Raw genomic sequence first — 22,496 nt, 5'->3', positions numbered from 1 at the left:
GGTGGACTCGTTCAGCTTTGGGCCTTATGACCTTCAGCGCCACATCTCCAGTTTGCGCCTGTCAGGGCCTTTGCAGTCCCACGACTTGTGTCCTAGTTCCAGACACCTAAAGCAATCCTCTGATGGCTCGTGGAATGTCAGGTGACATACGCACCAGCCCACCATTATTCGTCCTACTTTAACGGACTTTTCGCCACAGGTTGCTGAACCAAAGCTATCTGTGTCCCTGCTGGCCCCTTCCGTAGCCTAACGGCTGCGGCGGCCACCTGCACATCGCACTGTTGCCGCAATGCCGTAACGAGCTCCTCCACTTCGGTGATTTCGTCTAGGTCTTTGACCTTCAGAGTCGCCTCATGTGTGAGAGCCCTCATCTATACACTCTCACCAAGCACCTCTTCTGGCAGCCTCTTGTAGGCGGCGCCCTTGTGATCCTTCTCGCGCTTCAGCTCCAGGATCATCTCGCCCGTACGAGTACGTCTAATACTGCGTACGTCGGCTCCCAGACCCTCAAGCTTGGCGTCGCATCGCATCGCCTTCAAGACGTCCGAGTACTTGGACTGTTCCGTCTTGATCACGGGCGCGTCGCCTTTCTCGCGCTTGGCAACTGCTCTCCTGCGCCTTGGCTTAGCACCCTGCACTCCTACCGGCGGTTTCGTCTTTCTTTTTTTCCGCTCTACCTTTGTCCAAGGAGGGCCCTCCCCTTGTTTCACCCTACTCTACGGCTGCTGAGAGCCCACCAATGGTCGCAACCCCTTGTTCCAATCGTTCCGGAACGGGCCAGCCTTTTCAGCCCCCCCCCCCCCCCTCCACAGCTTTCCGGCAAACCCTGGCTGGAGTCCGACTTTCCAGCATTGTTGCCGACCTGCGGGGTAATTATACGCATGGCTTTGAGGGCGCCACCAGACAGTTCGATTCTCACCTGTCGGCTGCCTCGCCCGCTTGCGAGTGCTTGTTATGCCTGTCACGTGCATTCGCATCCGCCACTTTTCTCTGACTGCCTGCGAAGGAGAAGGCCTCCGTTCGGGTAAACTTTGGCTCATTCTCCTTCACAGGTTCCGCCGCTGCAGCAGTCAGCATCGCGAGTCGGTACTCCTGCTTGGATTCATCAATCGACACCCGAAACCGATACAAGGCCGTTTTCAGGTCCTTGCTTATATTCGACTTGGTGGACGCAAAGTCGATGATTTTGCCAAGCTGCTGCTCAGCCACCTCTATTGCGGGCAGTCCTTTTTTTCTCTTGGCTGACGGCCCTCAGCAGCTACATTTCGTCCATTATCTCCACCGGCTGGCTTGCCGGAGCATGGACTGGAGCTCCCACGCTTGAGCTGCGTACGCAGCTTCCCATGCCTTGGGGTTGATCCCTCCACTACTACCTACACCTGTTTGATTTTTATTTTGTTTTGAATTCATGTTTTCATCCTACGAATAACACGGGAAAGAAGATCCACTACCAGAGCCCTGCATTAACGCGGTAAGGGACAGCTTACTGTGGGGGGTGCCCAGGTACCCCATTGGCTCCGTTACAGATCGAACATCTTTTTCACTCCCTCGATCATTCGTTCCTCGGCACGGGGCGCTTGACACCTTTAATTGGGGTTAGTAGTCCTATTCTTAGCCGGCGACTACGCGGCTGACTCACAAGCGGGGGAGAGGGGAGGTTAGTCAGGTCCCAAAACCATAGTCCCTGCTACTCCACGTACTCCATCTGGATACAGTGCATTGGAAGTTGTCGCTGAGCGGACACCAGACGAGACCTTTGCAATATCAGTTGGCGACGAAGAATCCATCTCGAGTACCCCGATTAGGTCGCAGATGCGTTTGTACTTCAATGAACACCTCCTCGCAGTTCGAATTCCGCTTGGGCAGATCCATCATTTCTTCAATGAGTTGCTTGCCTTCCTAAAAAGTATCGACAACAGACGTCCAATCGTCGACTTCTGGTCTCGAGGACACATGTTGATCGTTGGTACATCTTAGCAGCATCGGCTACAATGCCGATTCGCAATCAGCGGATTCAAGCGTGATATGAAGACGTCTTGAACTACAGGACCGATCATCATTCCATCTGCAGTGCATACTTATCTTGGCTGCTCTCGCTTCCTTGTAACGCTCTCTCTTCTGCCAGGTACTTCCGGATCACTATGTCGCAACGAACACCAACGCTATCACAGTGTTTGAGATGGTGTCACCGATGAGCACTGAGGATATAGGACAGAGATTATTGTAGAGTTTGGGGTAACGAGATTTTATAAACGTCTTGACAAAAGCATATTCTCCACTAAAACTATTGCTATGCTTAGAACGGGAATTATCTTAGCAGAAGTCGAGGAGCCTTCTCAACAGAAGCCAAAAAGGTTCTCAATATAGACCAAGAAAGCCACTCAGCAGCGGCAAAGCAGGCTTCTCATCTCAGCAGAAATGGTACTCAGTATAAGCCAAGAAAGCGTACCAGCAGAGGCTAAGCGTAGCAGAAGTCGAGGAGGACTCTATGCAGAAACCAAGAATGCTTTTCAGCAGAATCCAAAGAGGTTTTTCAGTAGAATCTGACGAGACTTCTCAGCAGAAGCCGAGGAAGCGCCTCAGCAGCAGCAGCTTAGAAGGCTTGTCAACAGAGGCCAAGGATGCTTCTTATCAGAAGCCAGAACGCTTCTCAACAGAATCCAACAAGGCTTCTCAGCTGAATTTAATGAGGTTTCCCAGCAAAAGCCAAGGAAACGCCTCAGCAATGGCCAAGAAGGCTTGTCAGCAGAAGCCAAGGATGTTTATTCTTCTCAGCAGAAGCAAAGAACGTCTCTCAGCACAAACCAAAGAGGCTTCTAAGCAGAAGCCAAGGAGATTTCTCAGCAGAAGCCAGGGAGGCTTCTTAGTATAAGCCAAGGAAGCTTCGCAGTAGAAGCAAAGGAGCTTAGCAGTATCCGATGAGGCTTCTCAGCAGACGCCAAGGATTCCTCTAAGCAGAAGCCATGGAAGTTTCTCAACAGAAGCTAAGCAGGCTTCTCAGCAGAAGTCAAGGAAGCGTCACAGTAAAGGCCAAGGAAACTTGTCAGCAGAAACCAAGCATGCTTCTCAGCATAAGTCAATGAGGCTTCTCAGTAGAGTCCAAGGAAATTCTCAGAAGTCATTATGATTTGTCAGTCAGTAGAAGCCAAGGAGATTTCTCAGCAGAAGCCAAAGAAGCTTCAAAAACCTTAACGTGTCCTCAACACACCACTAACTCGCTTCATCTGCTTCCCGATCGCAACCACAATAAAGCCGTCATCTCTGATTTACAGAATTCTCGAAAACATCTGTATAAAAGTTACAAATTTTATATTTGCTTCAATGTCTACAAACATGCATCAAAGATGTTCGAACTCTTCAGAGCAACATCCCTCGCAACTAAAATCCAACAAGTAGCGCGACCGCAAACATTTCACGTGCTTCATCTGCCTACTTGGATCGCGCACCCATCCTCCTCTCACAACCGCCAGCCAGCCTGTCTGATAACGGACCCACCTCTCTCCCGCCTGCTGCTTGTTGATGGGGATGCTGCTTGTTGCTTCCACTACTGACACCCAGCCAATGCTAGACAATCTCCGGTACCTCTCCTCACCCCCGCGCCCACTCAACAGTCATCCTCGCGCGACTTCCCGCGCTTCACCCACCACCATCGCCAATGATTCGCCTCCGCCAGCAGAAGCAGCAGCAGCTGATAAGAACGCAATCGGCATCGTGGGGTCGTCGGCGGTGGTGAAGAATGAGAAGTGTCGGTCGACGACGGGCGGAAGCGGAGGCAGCGATGTCTCGATTAGCCAACAGAAGCCACTAAGCAGCAGCGGCAGCAGCGCAGCACTACTACAGTAGGCCACTCTCCCAGAGCAGACCGCGGCGGCGGCAGGCAGCCACATCAGTATTCAATCAACGCTTGCTTCGATCGGTTCGGTTCGGGTTCGGTTCGAATGTTAACAACGCAAACGAACAGCAACGCAGCGCGGTCAGTTTTTTTTTTTTTTTGTTTCTTTGGAGGCGAGGTGTGAGGTTGTAAACCGTGTGGACACGCGGCGCATTTGTTGAGGGAGGCTCGGTTCGGTGTTGAAAGAAAGAACGCGGTGTGCGGGAAGAAGCACTGACTGGTACAAGTGTGTGAGGGTGAGTGCTGTGCTGTTTGAAGAAAGAAGAACAGTTCGGGCGCGGGTCGCGAACTTTTTCGCACTTTGTTCCGGCGTCGTCGTCGACGAAGAAAGTGCTGACTGACCACCGCGTGCTTGCAAGGAGGCGTGAGCTTGTTGGATTGCCGGTCACCGGCGGAACGTAAGTGTGCGAAATATGGAAAAACAAGTGATATGGCAATGGGTGACCCGGGTAGAAAAATATTACAAGAAAAATATACGATATTGAAACAGAGCTGAATTGCCAAATAAAGCTAAGTTTCGTGTTGCCAAGTAGAGCGCTCAAGTAAAATTCCCTTTTTTTCCGCAAGTAATTTTGACAACTGATCCAGTATGGGGAGAAACGTTACTTTTCCTTACGGAATAATAGCGCGGACAATTTTTCCGCAAGGAAAAGTGACAGCTCCATTTGATTCACACGGGAGGCGTTATGAGTGTTACACTTTCATCCTTACTTGCCATCTGCGAACCGCTCAAGTAATTTTTAAGCGGAATCATTACTTGACCATTACTTGTCCTATCTTTTTGCACAGTACGTACGAAGTGGAAACTAGCCATAAGCCGTATGTTAAGTTGAACTGAAATACTAGGGTGCGGGCACCGGTTTCGGCCAGTCTGAGGGAAATCATTTTTATAAAAATAATAATCCTAATAAAACACCAATGTGGTAATCCATACTTTATAGGAAAAATGCAAAAATCAAGCTATATAATACTTGATTTTTTTTTAAATACTAATACTTATTTGATACTTTGAATCAAAACTATAATATTTGATTAAATCTAAACCTTCCACAGAATCATTAAGTTTTTTTTTCCAAAATTTACTTCGAAAATTCTTTTGAGAATTCCTTAAGAAATTTCCCTGGAGATTCCTTCACAAACTATTTTATAGATTTTTTCATCAATTCGTCCAGTGGTTTCTTTAGAAAGTCTTCCAGAGATTGTTTCAGAAATTCGTTCAGATATTGATATAAGAAGTTCAGCGGAGATTTGTTCAGGAATTGATATAGGGGTTTTCATTGAAAATTACCACAGTGTTTAGAATTTCCTTCAGATATTCAGGATTTTTTCCAGAGATTCAAGCAGGGTTTTATTTTTTATTACTGTGTATTTAAGGACAGACTTGTTAGAATCCCAAAATGGCCGCCTTTGACACCTACTCACGATTTCGAAAGCACAAATCTTTTCGTAAGTAAAACCAGCGAACCTAAGCTTATTACAAGTAAGCAAGAAGAGAATAATAAAATGCACTGTTGTTTAAAACTTGTTTCTTGAGATTTGTGCGCCTGAAGTTCTGATGCACTGTTGAAGCGAGATTCAAAGACGTTTGTCCTTAACGACGCGTAGTGCGTCATCAGCATCATTGAAATCTCGCTCGAAATTTCAAAGTGATAAAACTCAGTTACCAAAGCGCAAATTTGGATGAAAATGTATCATCCCATATGCTCACTCGTGGTGAGTGTGCTGATACTTTTTCTACTGCGTAACTGCAGAATTGCCCGTTTTTTATCACTTCAAAAACGCGAGGCAAACAATCATTGAAAATTAAAAAGTCAATGATTCCTATGAAAATTCTGTGATGCACCAAGTCACCTTAAACTTAATGTAAATTCTTCACTTGTTCCTGCAGGAGCTCGTACAGAGATTCCTTGTAATTTTCTTCCATGTTTTTCTCTGGCATTTCCTCTGTGGATAAATCTAAAAAAAATGAATTCAACAGTACTTCCTTAAACTACTTCAAAGATTACGTGAGTCGAATGACTATAAGTTAAAGACTCACGAAAATAAAATAAACAACAACAACTTCAAAGATTCTACTGAACATTTCTGCAGAAATCCCTTCAAAAAATATCTCTGGAGACTTAAAGGTTTTCTTCAGGAATCACCGCAAGTTACTCTATTTTTTTTTAATTCTACAGAGATTCCTTCGGAATTTTTTCCAAACGTCCCTCCAAAGCTTTCTTAAGAATTCCTATAGAGGTTCTCACAGAAATTCCTGCAAGGATTTATTTTTTAGAAATCACTCCTGCAGTTGCGTCAAAAATATCTTCTGGGATTCCTGTAGGAATTGTTTTAGGTATTCCTCTGAGCTCTTCTAGAAATTGCGCAAAAAATACTGGACGAATTCTTGAAAGAATCTCTGGAGGAGTTTCAAAATAAATTCCTGAGTATTGCCTGATAGAATTTCGCGACAAACTCCTGTTTCCTAGAAGTGGTTTTTGAGAATTTTGTGGAGGAATTCCTGAACGAAAATTCCTGAAGCAATTTCTGAGCAATTCTTGGATAATTTACTGGAAAATAACCTGAAAAAACTTCTCAAGTACCGTCGATGGGAGTGACAATGGGTCTGGGGGGTGAGATTGGGTCAAAACGGAGAAACATAAAATTTGAAATAGCTCTTCAACTATCGCTAATTTATATTGAAAACTTTATATTATTCCAAAGAGGAGATGTTTTTACACGTCATGATGCAGAATAAGATGTTTTGCAATAATCATTTTTTGTTAAATTTGTGGCTAAACTTATATGATGAAACTACTAGTAAATCACTCTGAAAAAATTTCTCCTTCGTAATGTTTAACACAAGTACCTAACCATAAATTTTCTTATAAGTGGTTAGCTGTAGGTATTATCTGGTTGATGTAATGAAAAAAGCGGGCTGTCATTGCTCTTTTTATTTAAAAACTCAATATTTTCGACCCTATGTTTAAACATTAAGAATGGGGGTGAGATTGGGTCAAGCAAGTTATCGAGTGCACATAACCTTAACTAAACATTCAACTTGTTATCCAGTCCCCATTTGACGTTAGAGTGGTGCCATGTTCACCGTATCTTCATAAAAGCAGCATTTCAAAAATATGTTGAGAAGTGTCAAACGAGTGTGTTAATACGTGTAGTGCCTAAAATAATTTATAACAATACGTTTGGACAGCTCCTCTAATCATCAGCTAATCTTTAGTATACTGCAATACCGTAAGCTCACAAAATAGACTTAACATAATATTTGAACGACCCTCTATCTTGAGATGGAGAGATTTGCTTTAGCAATATAGAGGCTAATGATCATGTACATAAGAGTTTATAACGGAGGGTTAAACATTTCTTATGCAGTATACTAAAACTATTATGTTTTTTTTTTTTACATTCAATCTTTCAATGCGCCCCTCCCTCATTGTAATCTCCCCTCCTCTCATGGAGGTTGAAACTCTTAATGAGGATGATTATGATGGCTAAAAATGGTGATACAGTATACAAACGTTATTTTATCAAATTTCAACCATTTTTTCGGTTGTATTAGCCCTTCTAGGTGGATTTATCATCTTTTGAAATTACCTTAGTTTTTATTCGTCATGGTTACATTATGTTTTAAATAGGTTTACTAGATATGGTCAATAAAATTAACTTATATTCTTAAATATGTGATTTCGAATACTTTGACTCATTCTCACCCCCTCTAAGGGGTGAGATTGGGTCAATTTTCAATCATTTGTAGTTTAGTAAACAATTCATATAACGTGATACTTTCTTGCTAAACTATCATTACCACATAGGAGAGTATACATACCAAATAAAAAGTTATTCCGACTTCAATTGCATTTGTTATTTAACAAACAATCTTTGAGTATCCTTTTTTGACCCATTCTCACCCCCAACGACGGACCTTGGAAAAACATCGTGAGAAACTTCTGGAGGAGAAAAAATAGCTTGAGAAGTTTCTGAAAACATTTCAGGAACTTTTGAATGAAACTCTTACAAAACAAGAAAGATCTTTACGACTGTAGCTCTCAGCAATTTTAGGGGGTTTCGGCCTTTTCAGTCGGTAAAATCAGCGAAAACTATTTTACCACCTCCCCTCCCCCCTCTTAACAACGGAACAGACCTCTGTAAGTTGATAGTAGTAGGGCGTAGGGTAGAGTTAAAAAACCGATGAGAAACTATTCTTGAAATATCCCCCCCCCCTCTTTTTAAAATTCTAGAGTCCTTGAAAAAGGTTGAATAAAGCAACCGAAACCGTCGGATGTAGAGGTAAAATAGTTTTCGCTGATTTTACCGACTGAAAAGGCCGAAAACCCCTAAAATTGCTCTTACAAAACTTTTGTTGAAATTGCAAACAAAAATACTGGAGTTGAACCAGCCATAGGCTGAAAATGTCGATAATAAAGATAAAAAAATACTGGATACATTGTTGAAGAAACCCCTTATTGAATTTCCTGAAGAATTTTCTGAAGGAATCCTTGGAAGAAATCTATGAGATACCTCCCGAGTTAAAAAAATCTCCAATAGAATTCCTGAAGAAACCCTTGGGGAAATTCTGGACGAATTTCTGGAGAAATTTATAGAAGAATTTATGTGGAAATCCTAAAGGAAATGTTCTGGAAAAAAAACTCTGGAATGTTAGAACATTAAGGAATACCTGCGCAAACATCTGTAGCAATCCTTGAAGGAACTTCCTAAAGTATCTCTGAGGAATCCAAGGATGGATATGGTATATCTAAAGGATTTTTTTAATAAACCCGTTTACCCGAACAGGCATGCATTTACTCTGGAGGATTTTTTAGTGAAATCGTCAGAGGAATTCTTGATTAAACCATTCTAGGAACTTATGCAAGAATCTAATTTTTATGCAAACTTTGGTAAAAATTTGATAAATCCCGGAAGAATCCCTAAATAAATTTCTAGTTATATCTCTGGGGGCTACAAGTGTGAAGAATGGAATGTAAAATTAGGCATTATGATCTTTCCTTCCTTACACTCTGAGTAGAAAATGACCAGTAATTGCATAAAATGATTCAATTATAAATAAATACACACCTAGAAAATATCTTGTAATTTTAAGTGTCCTGAACCTGACATATACGAGCATCTTCAAAAACACAAATTTAGAGGTTATAACATGTAAATTTACGTCTTTCAAGACACCCCAAAATAAAACTTATTTTTTCTTAGCGTCTAGCAATCGCTAGAACCGATTTGACAGATAAAACATAGAAAAGTAAGATATTGTCATGCATGGGATTCGAACTCCGGATCTGCTGATCGTGAGCCACATCTCTTACCTCTCGGTTATTTCACCGAGTTAGAAGGTGGCTGATGAACGTGATACTGATTCTACGTTTCTGGTGAAACGGATTTGTTAATCAACCAGCACTTACATGATGCGCGTAAAATTGAGTCCAATTTGTGATTCAGTCTTGAAAACATTTACGTTTTTTGGTGATTCCGTTTCGTGGAAATTTCAGAATTTCTAAGTGTGTACGGTTGATAAATCAGAATAATTTGATATAAAATTTGGCTAAAAATGTTTTGTTATGTTCTGTCTGACAAGATCGAATAAGGATAATTGGAAGATCATGTCAGTAACTCCATCTCTGGATTCCTCCTGGAATTTCTTCTGGGGATTCTCATGGATATTCTACCTTTAATGCATTCTTCCATTTTTTAACGGATTTCTCCAAGAAATTCTTCAGAAGCTTCTAAGTCTGCGATCTGGGAGTTCGATCTAGAAATTTCTTCATGAACTCCTAATGGAGGATTCCCAGAAGTAATCCCAAAAGAATCCTTTAAAAAAGACCTGCCGGGTTTCTGGGAGGAACTCCTGCAAGAATCTCAGAAAGAGCTGTTGAATGATTCCTGCATTTTCAGGGCGAAGTTCTGGAAGGTTCCATTAAGAAACTCCACTACAAGGATTTTTTTTTCCAAAAATTTCATCCGAGTTTGTTCAGGAACTTCTTAAGAAATAGCTCTTGGGAATGCATCCCAGGATTTCTCACAAGACTCCTCCGAATTTGTTCGCGCCATTTTTCTTGATACTCCTTTTTGAATTCCTCTCGGAGATTCTTCCGCATTCCAATCAGCATTTTTCTGAGAAGACTGTCCGGGATTCTTCCTAGAGAGTTTTCCACCATTTCTGAAATCTGACTGAATTCTCATGGAGTTTTTCACGAGGATTCTACAGAATTTCTTTCCAAAATTGCTTCCAGAGGTTTGTCCGGTATTTCTACCATCCGTGGGATTTTCACGGAGATTCGTCTTCACGACTTACTCAAAGACATTTTCGTGGGATTTCTACCGAGCTCTCCACAAGAGTTTCTCTGGATGCATCGCAGATGTTGTCGCGGAATTTCTCCCAAAATTTCTATCGGGATTCCTCTTGAATATTTTCGGTGATTCCTTCCAGTGATGATCTCAGAACTTCCCTAGGAGATCTTCCTGGGATTTCTACCAGTGTTGCCCTAGGAGTTATTCATTGATTGTACTTCTATTTGAGGTCCTCCAAGGATTTCCAAAGAGTTCTTCATACACTTCTGTAGGAGTTCCTCTTGCTGTTTCTTCCGAAGTTTCTGCAATATCCAATACCCAAGTTTCCATTTTTCGTGAGCTTTCTTCAAGAGTTCTCCGGGATTTCTACAATAGTTTCAGCTGGCACATATTCTAAAGGTGCTCACGGAGCTTCTTTCAAAGTTTCACCTGAGATTTCTCTTGGAACATTTCTCTGAAGATACCTTCCGTTGCTGGTCTGGGGATGTATCTCAAGGTTTTTTTTTCTGAAATTACCCTGGACTTTCTCGTAGGAATATTTTTCGGAGTGTCTTCTGGTATTTCTGCTGGAGCTATTGCTGATATTCTCAAGACGTCTTTCTGTTTTTTTCAGGCTTTTCCGCGTATAGTTGTTTACCGGATTTCTTGTAGTGATCCACCTGAGTCGTTTGTGTGTTTATTTTCTCGGGATTATTCCCAGAGTTCTCCCCGTAATCCCTACCACCAATTGTACCAAGATGATGCTACACAGCAACGAATTCTGAAAATTACACCCGACGTAAACAAATTCGACATATAAATGTCTATTCCATTTCATTGAATTTTACAAACTGAATTGAAAAAAAGGTTATATGCTGTAACATTTTTAGCTGTGTAGTTTTCCAGTGTTCAAGCAGGGATTTTTAGAAATATCTTCTGTAATAACTTATGAAATTCCTTGCATAGGATTCCCGGTGAAATTTCGGGGAAGAAATGCAGGTGGAACCTTGCAATAAACTCCTTAAAGACTTATGCGGGAAATCTTGGAAGAAATCCTGACAAATACTGGAATACCTCGAAAAATAGTTCTGGGAACAATCCCGGGAGAAAGTTTTTGAGAGATTCACGGAGGAACTCTGAAAACCTCTGGGAGAAATCCCGGGAAGAAAGCCCCTGGAGAAACTGTACAGCAAAAAATTCTGAAAATTACACCCGACGTAAACAAATTTGACATATTTTTATATGGAATGTTGAAAGCAAATTTCATATTGAGAGCAAGCTATAAAGTTAAAAGCTGATGGAAAAATGTGTGCGATATGACCGGGTCCTTTTGTTACAGACGATGTAACATTTTTTAGCTGCGTGATGGAAAGCTGTTTCGATAAATCATTAAGAAAAAATGTCTGAAAGTCTTTGGATAAATTTTGGAAGAATCGCCGGGAGGATTGCAGCAAGAAGCTCTGAAAGCACATTGAGAAATCTTCTGGAAGAAATTCCAGGAACAACTCTCAGAAATCCCGAAAGAACACCGAGAACATCTCAAAAGGAACTATTTTCGCAAGTAAATACTCAAAAAACTTCTGGATAGAAAGTTAAAACTGGAAAAATCCATAATAAAGAGAAAACTCGTGGGAAGAATACTATGATAAACTACGAATGAATTTAAAGGAAAAGTCACGGTGAAAATCCAAGGAAGAAACCCGGAAGGAATTCAAGGAAGAGCATCACTAAACCACCAGCACAGAGAACAGACAGCCATGATTAGTTTCAAAACTGTGTAAGGCAGCGTCCCTTTTTGCCGTTACGCAAAAATTATCGGCAGTTGGTGTTCCTTCCCCTCTCCTTTCCTCAAAAAGCAATACTGGGGATTATCAGAAGGAGCTCCTTGTCTTACAGAAGATTTTGAAGAAACGTAGTAAAAAGTTCTGGAGAAATTTCAAAGACGATCATACTCCAACAAAATCTCTTGAAAATTTTCAAGATCAAAGTTCTAGAAGAGACTTGTGGTACGAATACCAAGATAAACTTCTACAGTAATCGTAGAAGGAATTGCTTGAGGAACTCTTGGACGAGCCCCTAAAAGATTTTTTCGAAGAGTCACAGAAGGAATAAGGAACTCTTAATGAAGAAAAAGCTCCTAAATACCACCGAAGAAAAACTTGCGGTGAAATCCGCGGAAGAATTTCGGGGGAATCCCAGAAGAAACTCCTGAGGAAGTAAGAGAAGGAATTTATGGTGGTGTTTTATAAAATAACATCTATGAGGAATTCTAAAGAAACCTTCTGGAGAAGTTCATCAGTTTATCCGGGAATCCGAATTCGTGCATAATCTACCACAGCTGGTCTCGATCGATTGTATCATACGCCGATTTAAAATCGATGTACCAGTGATGTTTGGGCACGTTGTGTTCGCGGCATTTCTGCAACACCTGGCGGATGGCGAACATCTGGTCCGTTGTAGCGCGTTCACCAATGAATCCAGCCTGTCCCACGAACTCTTTTGCAAACGGTGATAGACGGTGTCATAAAGTTTGAGAGAGAACCTTGTAGCCTGCGCTCATTAGTATGCTCGCGTGGTAGTTCCCGCGATCCATTTTGTCATCCTTTTCGTGGATTCTTGTCGAAATAGTAACAAAAATTTTACTCTGAAAAAAAGTTATAAAATTTTATCAGAAGCTTGCTGTCTCCATTAAACTATGTTTTTTAGCGTTTTAAATACAAGTTGCAAGAATTGTTTTTTTTAATCAACATTTAAAATTCCTTTTCACGAATTGACATCGCAACAGGTGTAAAAAGGATTTTTTACAGTTTACTATTCCGCTTGGTTTGTTCGTGATTCGTCATCCACTTCCACTCGGGAACGCTTGCAAATAAGCGCGTGTGATTCACATTTCCTTCGATATTCTGCTGAACTGCATTGCGCGCGCCTCGTAATGGGGGGACCACTCGGCACGGTGTGGTTTGAATAGTAAGTGTGCGGAACGTCGTGGTGTTCTATCTATCGCGAGTCACCCGAAGAAAGTGAGAACACGAGAACGGCAGGTCGCAGACGCAGAAGGCAACGCTCTAGTTTTTCCTTTGTGAAGGCGATAACAAAACGAAGACACTGCAACGAGCTGGCGATGGGATGGGATGGGATGGGATGTGTTGTGTATGGTGTACTGCGGATCGGTTTCCGAAGCTTGCATACTTATTAATAGCTGGTGCAAACGCTATGAATTGCTGGCTCTTCCTGTAAACAAATGTCGATTGTGTACTATGTCGTCGTATCGGAGCGATACACAACATTTCTCGTTGATGTCATTGTACTTCTCTGGTGTCCTCTACATAATTTATTGTAATCATTTTATGCTTGTCCGTTCCCCAACGAAAAGATCATCTTTTAGTGTTTTTATGCAAAGAAGTTCAAATGGATCCTTCTGGAATACCTTTCCGGATTCCTTCAGAGTACATATAATGGATTCTTTATGCGATACTACAATGGATTTTCCAAGTATTTAGCCCGGGATTACCTCACAAGTTGCTCTTAAAATTCTACTAGGGGAATCTCCTAGGGAATCATGATATTCCTCCACAGATTTCACCAGAGATTTATCCTGGGATTTTCCTCGGGACATCTCCAAGGATTCGTCCAGGGGTTCCTTTTAGAACTGTTCAAAGAATTACAGCAGGAGAATCTCCTTGGACACTTCCAAAGATTTCTTTCGGAATTTCCTTCTGGGGAACACTGAAAGAGTTCCTCCAGAGATTTTACCCGTGATTCGTCCCTACAAGATCTACCAAAATATTCACTGAGATTTTAGGCGATTTCTTCAGTGATTCTTTTCGAGATTAATTCAGAGATTTCACCAAGGATTTCTGTAAGGATATTACCTGGATCTCTTACACGGATTATTCTAGCTATTCCTCCCTGGATTGTTCCATAAAGATTGTGCTAGGAGTTCCTACAGCAAATCTGCATCCAGACACCTGGGAATATTCCTGAGATTCTTCAAAGTATTTCTCCAGAGGATCTCTTCGTGATGTCTTGTGGGATTTCTCCAATGATCCATCCCGGGATTACTCCAGGAATTTCTCCAGAAATTCATCCCAAGATTTCTCAAAGGATTCCTCCCAGTGTGCCTCCACAGTTTCTTCCAGGGATTCCTTCCGACATTCCTTCAGAGATTCTTTCCTATATTTCACAATCGTTTTCTCCCAAAATTTCTCAAACGATTCTGCCCAGGGGTTCCTCCCAAGATTCCATTAAGAATTTCTCCAAGAATTCTTTCGAACATGGATTTTCAAGGTATTTCTATCGGGACTCTTCCAAGGATTCTTGCAGAAAACTACTTTCACACTCCTCCAGACATTAAAAAAAAAATCTCGTGGGATTTTCCCCTAGGATTCCGCCAGAGATTCTATTCGTGATTTTATCCCGGATTTTGTCCAGTATGTCTCCCCAACAACTTCTAGAGATTCCTTCTGACATTCTTCGAAGGATTCCTACAAGTAAACGTTCACAGATTCGTTCCGGAATCCCTCCCGGGATTCCTCGTCGAGTTTTCCTAGGGATTACTTTTGTGGCTTTTCTCGAGATTTTTCCAAGAAATTTCCATAGTATTTGTTTTTTCCGAGATTTTTATTGAGATCAATGCAGTTATTTTTGGTGAGAAATCTTCCGGAATAGCTCCCACGATTTCTTGGATTTTCCAGAGATTCTACCCGTAATTGATTGTGAATTTTAGGAATTTCAGAATTCTAGGAATTTTCACAGGTACCTTCTGGAGTTTTTTTTTTTCAGGGATACAGAAAAACCTTAAGGGATTCTTTCTTTAATTCAAGATTTCGTCAAAGAATATGTTTTGCTATTTCGGAGGAACCGCCTATCTAGGCGTTTCTCGAGGTATTCAGGATTGTTTTTTTAGAGATCCGTCCACAGATCTCTCCAAGAATATTTTTAGAAAATTCTCCAATTTCATTAATGGATTTCTCAAGGAATTTTCCAATCAATTCTCCTTTTTTTTGTTTCTAGGATTTCCACCAAGGATTTATCGAAAAGACTCTCCAGGAAGTTGTTAAGAAATGCCTTCTGGGATTTCTTTAAGAAATTCCCTCTAAAATTACTTTGAGCATATACTTGTATCTCTTAAGACTTCTTCAATTTCTTAAACAATATTTGAAAGAAATCCTCATTAATAAAGAAAAGGAAATTATGAAAGTTTTGATTCCTTCAGAAGAATTTTTTGAAGAATATCCCAGATGAATTTTTGAAGTATTCCAATGGAAAACTTCCTAAACGAATTTTTAGAAATTTCTAAAAAAAAATCCTAATAGCCCTTAAGTACACCACCAGATTTTTTGGAAGCAATCTCAGGAAGATTTTTGTAGAAATCCGTGGATAATCTTCTGAAAAAAATCTCAGGAGATTTCTGAGGAAACTCATGGAACTCAGGAGAGGCATATCTGTAGCAATCCAGATAGATAGTTTTATTTATAAAATAATCCCACGAAAACATTCTGAAGGAATCCGTGCAAGAAATTCTCAGAGAAACCCTTCTTTTCCTGACAAAATGTCTAAAGATTTCATGGAAAACTTTCGTATAGAAATCGCTGGAGAAATTTTCTGAAAAAATCAATGGAGAAATCCTTGTTTACATTTGCCCTCTAATACTCAACCCACCCTTGAGACGGGGTATAGTTTGAGCATTTTTGTTTTTTTTCCTAGGCAACCAAAACATTTATATTTTGACTGATATTAAGTACTTATGAGTATATCTCAAAATGTAAAAAAAAAATATTTCAACAATAACCATAAAATCTCATTATTTTTTCGTCTTTAAAAAAAATCGGAATCCCAAATAGGCTTCCAAAAATTTTTAAAAATATAAAAAATAAAAAAATATATATAATTAGATTCTAGTTGATGAAAAATTATATTTGGAAGCGAACTCAGAGGAATTTATGATCGAATTTATGGATTTTTTAAGGAAATACCTGAACGAATTTAAAAAAAAAATTCAGAGAAATCCTTTTCTTCCTGACAGAATTTCTGAAGATTTTCTAAAGCAACCACTGGAGGAATTTTCTGAAGAAATCATTGGAGGAATCTTTTTTGCTTTTAACCCTCAAATACTCAACCCAGCCCTAGGACGGGGTATAGTTTGAGCATTTCTGTATTTTGTCTTTCCTAGGCAATCAAAACTTGTAGATTATTGGTTAACCCGAGCAGAGGGGAATATCAAATTAATAACTACGAAATCACAAAACCTGTATTTATATCTTGTTTTGTTATTATAGAATTATCAAGGCATTACGTTTCCATAACATGTTTTGTTGGACAATCTTATTTTGTTATGACCAAGCAATTGGTATGCAGCCCTTAAATAACATTTCAATATTACATTCTGTTGTGGAACAAGTTTGGTTATTATTGTATTATTGAGAGTGCACAAATTGGGTTGATATTGAAACTCCATACATTTTGAATGGGATGAAAAACTGGTGAAAAACTTCAAAGCTCATTTACTCGAAAGTGGGTTTTTGTAACTTACACCCCTTTGCTTCTAAGCTCCTCTATTCTAATATCGGCGTTGTTGGAGTTAGCGTATTGAAAATATATGGTCTCTCGTGAAACATGCTTCGTTGAAAACGCTTTGGCATCCACGTGCAGCACAACAGAACATGTGCTCGATGAACAAATTGAGATTTGAATTATGAAAATGCTACGGTCAACCTTGGCTTGGTCAGCCAAAGCAAAATCAAGAAATTGACATTTATGCTTCGTAATGATTACTTTGAAGTCAATACTTTGGGCCTAGGCTGGGCAGATATGCTATTGGTGATTTGATGGTGCATGAAGAAGAAGAAGAGCGATGGTGTTTTGAAAAATCCTATTCCTACCACACAGGAGAAGATTTTAAAATGCCTCTATAAAATCTAAAACAAAATCTAATTAAAAACGGTTTGATGTACGGTGTAAAACCTTGGACGGACTACATATTGAACGTATAAATTTAAATTTATCATTTTTTTTTTCTTGGTAAGGTACTTAATTTGTTTGGGTTTTTAAAATTAAGAATAATATATTGATTTTTTTGGTTTTATTCGAAAGAGCACCTTTTTTTAAGCCAGTACATATGATTTTTTTCAGATTTTTTAAACTTTATTTTGAAACCTAAATTCAATTACAAAAAGATTTTTTGAAATCACCTTTTGACAGCTGGGCAACTGCTTGACAGCTCCGCCCAGTACGAAATGGGGTGATTCAACAAATCGCTCCCATACAAACTTTAAATCGATTGATGATTTTGTGGCTATATCGGTCTCTTTCTACTCATAAGTATAAGGGAGTAGAGATCAAAGTGGATAATGAAATGATAGATATGATAGAATTCGCTAGGTAGCGAACAAGTGTGAAAATTTTATAGAAGGTGAAATTAGGCAAGTAGGCCATGTATTGAACGAATACATCGAATGCGTGAAACTTCTGCCGTGCGACCTGTGCTTTTAAACAGATCGGCTTGGTTGGTAGGGTAAGGGAGGTATTTTGGACCCCTTTAGGAAGTGAATGAACAATAGAGCGAAAAAAGAAGGTTCCCACTTCAAAATATGGATAATTTCAGTAGGCATTACTTAGAGCAACATGTTTTCTGTCGAAAAAGGCCAAACAGAACTTAAAATTGTTGTAGTAAATACAAGAAAAATCAAAACTCCTGAAGGATCTCGGGCATCTATTTTGGACCACCTAACTTTATTTTGGACCACCAAGTGCACATATTTTGGCCCACCAAATTTAACTTCAATTAATTGATGAAATGAAAGCCACCTCAGCAAAAATTTAAACATAGTTAAAACTACGTGAAGTTTACATATTTTCTATTCATTTTTTGAGGCAGGGAACGTTTAAAAATTACGTAACGGTAAAACATGAAATTTTGCTGCAATAGGAGGCAATCAGTGAAGTACTAGATTGAAAGTAGTGAGCTGGATTTTTGTATGGCGAGATGATCAATTCTCCATTTCTGCAATGAAATGGTGCAAACAGCGTGGGTTATATGATTTATTGACTAATTTGATGCTGTTTGAGCAAAAGCTTGGATAACTGTGTTGTTGAAGTTGCAGGAAAAAATAATACAACAACACAGTTATTCAAACTTTTGCTCAAATAGCATCAAATTAGCCAATAAATCATATAACCCACGCTGTTTGCACCATTTCATTCCAGAAATGGAGAATTGATCATCTCACCATACAAAAATCCAGCTCACTACTTTCAATCTAGTACTTCACTGATTGTCTCCTATTGCCAGTTTTTACGCATTGTAGTATGATGTTTCATAAAAAAATGTTTCGCAAAACGTGTATTTATTAACCAATAGTTACCATTAGTTGGTGACGTCAGTCACCATGCATAAATTACGTAACGCTTCATAGAAAGAGTGAAAGTCTAGTGATTTTGCTAAATATAAGGGCGATCCACACATATTGTAATGAGTGGAAAGGCCATCAAAAATAATTTGAATGATATGTAATTTGTCAAACATACATTAGATAACACATTGTCTCAGTCATAAACTAATTGCCGAGAAGGACAACTTTTGTAAACTGGATGACTGAACACCTGAAAATTTCATCGTTGTTAGTTGTTAGGACACAAATCGAATTGAAATTTTTAACTTGGCGAAAAGTTGTTGGAACAAATCGAACCCACAACAATCTCATTGTAAAATAAACGTATAACAACCCAGATCGCGGGAGTTCTCAACTTATTCTATTTATCTGTTTTCAGAGAAGGTACATTACATTGGCATGAATGTTTCTCCCTTTAGAAGGAACTGGAGACATGGATCTGACAGGTGGTCCAAAATATGTCCACATCTGATTATGTTGAACATATTTTGGCCATACCCCAAACCACCATTTTAGTGAATATTATCGCTCCACCGAGGTCAAGAACAGTTTATTTTGAGTTCTTACAAGGCCTTAACTACATTTACATGAAATAAATATTTATTTGTAAAATTTAAGACCTCTTCGAAGCCGACTACAAATTTGTCACGTCCTTTGTTTTTAGTGCTTTTCCGTGCGTTTCATTGGAAGTGAAAACATTTTCTCTATTTTTGATACTAAACAGCATATTTAACTGACATACAAAATAAAGGTCATCACATAGTTGAATACTTTTCGTGTTCCAATAAAAATGTACTAAGATTTAGTAGAGATTATGTGATAAATATCATAAAACTTCCTAGGTGGTCCAAAATACCTGCCCGGTCCAAAATACCTCCACTACCCTAGTTCATACCACCTTACCAAGACTGGCAAAAGTTTCAGGCACCCGACTGCCTAATGTATTGTTCTGTTTTCATCACAAATTCTATCGATCGGTAGCTTTTTCGGAATTCGCACTCCGTTCATAGAGGTATGTCTATATCGCGGCGTGTTCTTCCTATTAGCTTTTTCGATCTTATAGGATAGAACACTTTTCTTTTTGAGCCAAACTTTTCATATCATGTACTGATTTATCGACCGTATTCTATAATTAACTTGATGATTTTGTGGCTATATCGGTCTCTTTCTACTCATAAGTATAAGGGAGTAGAGATCAATTTCATTATCCACTTTGATCTCTACTCCCTTATACTTATGAGTAGAAAGAGACCGATATAGCCACAAAATCATCAAGTTAATTATAGAATACGGTCGATAAATCAGTACATGATATGAAAAGTTTGGCTCAAAAAGAAAAGTGTTCTATCCTATAAGATCGAAAAAGCTAATAGGAAGAACACGCCGCGATATAGACATACCTCTATGAACGGAGTGCGAATTCCGAAAAAGCTACCGATCGATAGAATTTGTGATGAAAACAGAACAATACATTAGGCAGTCGGGTGCCTGAAACTTTTGCCAGTCTTGGTAAGGTGGTATGAACTACCAACCAAGCCGATCTGTTTAAAAGCACAGGTCGCACGGCAGAAGTTTCACGCATTCGATGTATTCGTTCAATACATGGCCTACTTGCCTAATTTCACCTTCTATAAAATTTTCACACTTGTTCGCTACCTAGCGAATTCTATCATATCTATCATTTCATTATCCACTTTGATCTCTACTCCCTTATACTTATGAGTAGAAAGAGACCGATATAGCCACAAAATCATCAAGTTAATTATAGAATACGGTCGATAAATCAGTACATTTAAATCGATTTTTGAATAGGTTCCCGGGCACCAAAGTTCATGAAAATTTGGATTTCGGCTCAGTTTGGCATGTAGATTGTGAATATGGAATTATCTCAACAGCACTAAAGAAGCCAATTGCAGCTGGTCTATGGAAAATTCCACGTGTATGGCAATCCGGGTTTTTTTCTTAACTCACGATGACCAGATCGGTTCAGTCGGATTTGTTCTTGATGGAAAAAATAAAGCTGGATCAAATGAGAACAATATTGTCAAAATCGGAGAAAATTTATCGCAGATATAACCATTACATAGTTTACCTTCTTTATTTTATTGTCTGCTGTTTCATATTATGAAGTAAAAAATAAAGGCATTGCAACTTCTAGAAATTTCATCAGACTCTTCCGTATTTTTTATTTTATTCATTGCTATAATTTGAGTTTTGGGTAAATATAGCATCATAGCTATTGATATGTTTATCTTTGTATTAATTTCCTTCTTTCAATATCCCAGTCCCGTTACGGTGCCAAATTCCTATCACTTTTCTACGATTCCCAATTCTTATAGGTTAAGTAAAATTTCAGCTTCAAAAAGCGATACATCTGCAAATGAGTTGTTTTTTATCTCAAAATTGAGTAAACTTAGTTGAATTTATATGTCGTTTTAACAGTACTGCTATTCTAACCTCTAATTATAACGTCAAAAAGTACCGAACAGACTATGTATTATGAAGTAATGAATGTTAGTGAGAGTGGAGATAGCAAATATGGTACCTACTAAATAATTCTAATCAATAAAAATGTCAACTATACAGACAATTCTGCTCAATTGATGATTGCATTTGTCTATTATAACTTTTTTCTTTCGATCTATTATTATTCGATCACTAGCTGTCCCGGCAAACGTTGTCTTGCCAAGCTGTGGTGGTTTGACAACTATTGAGCTCATAACATCACCGCACTCTAGATTGGTTTCATTCCGATCGTGTTGATTTTCTTCTCAACTCATGAAAAATTAGTATTTTGTCTGTTTTCTTACATTTTTAGTTCATTTTCCTAACTTTTTTTACATATAAACACAGCCATCAGGAATACGAAGCGAACCGTGCAAGAGTCATACCGATCGGTTCAGCCATTCTTGAGTTTTGTTGCCTCAAAGGGACATCAAACTCATTTTTATATATATAGTCATATATTGTTTGACATTATGTCATAAATATCTTTTTTCATTACTAAAAATAATCTAAAACAGAATAAAACTAAACAGCATCTGCAGAAGTAATCATATCGGCATATGATATAATTACCTTTTACCTTCGCTCACGTAGGTACGTGTATAATCGCCGTTCTCACAACGCGAACAAAACAAAAAATAAAAAAAAATCATCTCCGTCTGGAAAGAATCTTTGTCGCCGCCAAAATGCACCCCATGACGAAGCTCAATCATAAATAGTCGACTAGCAACTTTTTCGTCGTTCTCTTTGTTCCGAAACCGCCGACGACGGGCCATGCGAACGCCACCACTGTTATTATTAGTGTTACAGTGCACATGTCTGCGCACCGCGATAGCGCTGTTGGTAAGAGAGAGAGGTTCATTGTTTGATCTTGCATTCAAATCTCTGTCTATTTTTGTCCTGCGACTAGCAAACATGAAATGGGGGAATGGGGAAACTGGCAATACGTAGAACCAGTAAAGCTTCTATCGTCCCTCACTTCAAGTGCTGTGATAGCCTCATTGGTAAAGGCGACTGAAAATTTACGATAGCAGGATTGGAGGTTCAAATCCCGTCCATGTTTGTAAGTTTTATAATGAGTTCGATTTTTTTTTATGTGATCTATTTTCTAAAAATAGAAAAACACACTTAAAATAATTACCCAAAAATGAGTAAAAAAAGTTAGTTGTTACCCTAATTTTGCTTTCGGAATGTTATCAATAACTCTTTAATATCAAAATTTGTTATTGAAATATTTCCCAAATCCACTGTTATTAAGTTGTTATTGCCACTAACAAAACATGTTATTAAATTGATTTTTCAGGAACAAATTTTTGTTATGTGACTTGTTATTTTGTCGCTTATGACAGACAAGTTTATAACTCAATATGTTATGTTAATAACATGAAAATTACTAATTCCATTATGCAGTTATTTTGCCAAAATAACGCATT

General features: G+C 39.2%; 1 protein-coding gene across 3 annotated transcripts in view; it reads left to right on the top strand.

Moving 5' to 3' along the window:
- Positions 1 to 22,496, top strand: part of LOC109427503 (uncharacterized) — a 154,410-nt gene that overhangs the window by 76,308 nt on the left and 55,606 nt on the right. Inside the window, exon 1 of one of the 3 annotated variants that reach the window (XM_062844580.1) lies at positions 3,842 to 4,290. The exons of the other annotated variants lie outside the window; for them this stretch is intronic. The gene's annotated coding sequence lies outside the window, so the exon portion shown is untranslated. Of the gene's footprint in view, positions 1 to 3,841; positions 4,291 to 22,496 lie in introns of those variants that run through there. 3 annotated transcript variants of the gene reach the window in all.

This window comes from Aedes albopictus, chromosome 1 (assembly GCF_035046485.1).
Source record: "Aedes albopictus strain Foshan chromosome 1, AalbF5, whole genome shotgun sequence".
NCBI classification, from domain to species: Eukaryota; Metazoa; Arthropoda; class Insecta; order Diptera; family Culicidae; genus Aedes; species Aedes albopictus.
Note: the sequence above shows the minus strand (reverse complement) of the source record. Positions and strands in the feature narration are given on the sequence as shown.